Consider the following 674-nt stretch of genomic DNA (forward strand, 5'->3'; position numbering starts at 1 on the left):
CGGTGTCTCCCGATCTCTGAGGTCTCTACGCACCTGCCCTTTGCTCGTGCTCCCCTTACATCCACTTTCCCTTCGGAGACCACGGCCCACACTGGACGCGCGGAGCCTGCGCAGCTGCACAGAACCAGTTCACCCCGCCGCCCTCACCGAGGGGAGGGACCTAACTCCCAGCCCTCGACAAGCCCGACCCCACACCCGAGACCAAAGCTCTCCGGGCTCCAGGCCGGGTCGTGACGGAGCTGTCACTCGGGGAAGGCCAGGCAAGCCGCACATCGCTCGTCCGCCCACATCCTGCGTTCTGTGGTTGAGGAAATCCCGGCCGGCTCTGAAGCCCAGACTGCCACTGCAAGCTGCTCAGAAGCGCTGGCGCTCTTCACACCCGGGGTGGGCCTTCCTCCTCCTCACCGAGGATGCGATCCTTCGCTCGTCCAGCGTTTTCCCTCCCTCTCACGTCCCGGGCGGGCCCCAGCATCCAGGGACAGCCAGACGCGCGGGGAACTCCAGCGAGGACCAGCTGTGTGGAGCATGCGCAGTGCCCGCACCACGCAGGCGCCGTATTGGCCCGCGGCTCAGTTGGTGCAGCGGCTTGCGCAGGCGCCGCGACGAAGGGCTCCCCGCCCACCCCTAGCGGGCCACGCCCCCTCATCGCGGGTCAGAGGCCGCGGGGGCGGGCG

This window comes from Mustela putorius, unplaced genomic scaffold (genome assembly GCF_011764305.1).
Source record: "Mustela putorius furo isolate JIRA1106 unplaced genomic scaffold, ASM1176430v1.1 tig00000589_pilon_pilon_pilon, whole genome shotgun sequence".
Classification (NCBI taxonomy): Eukaryota; Metazoa; Chordata; class Mammalia; order Carnivora; family Mustelidae; genus Mustela; species Mustela putorius.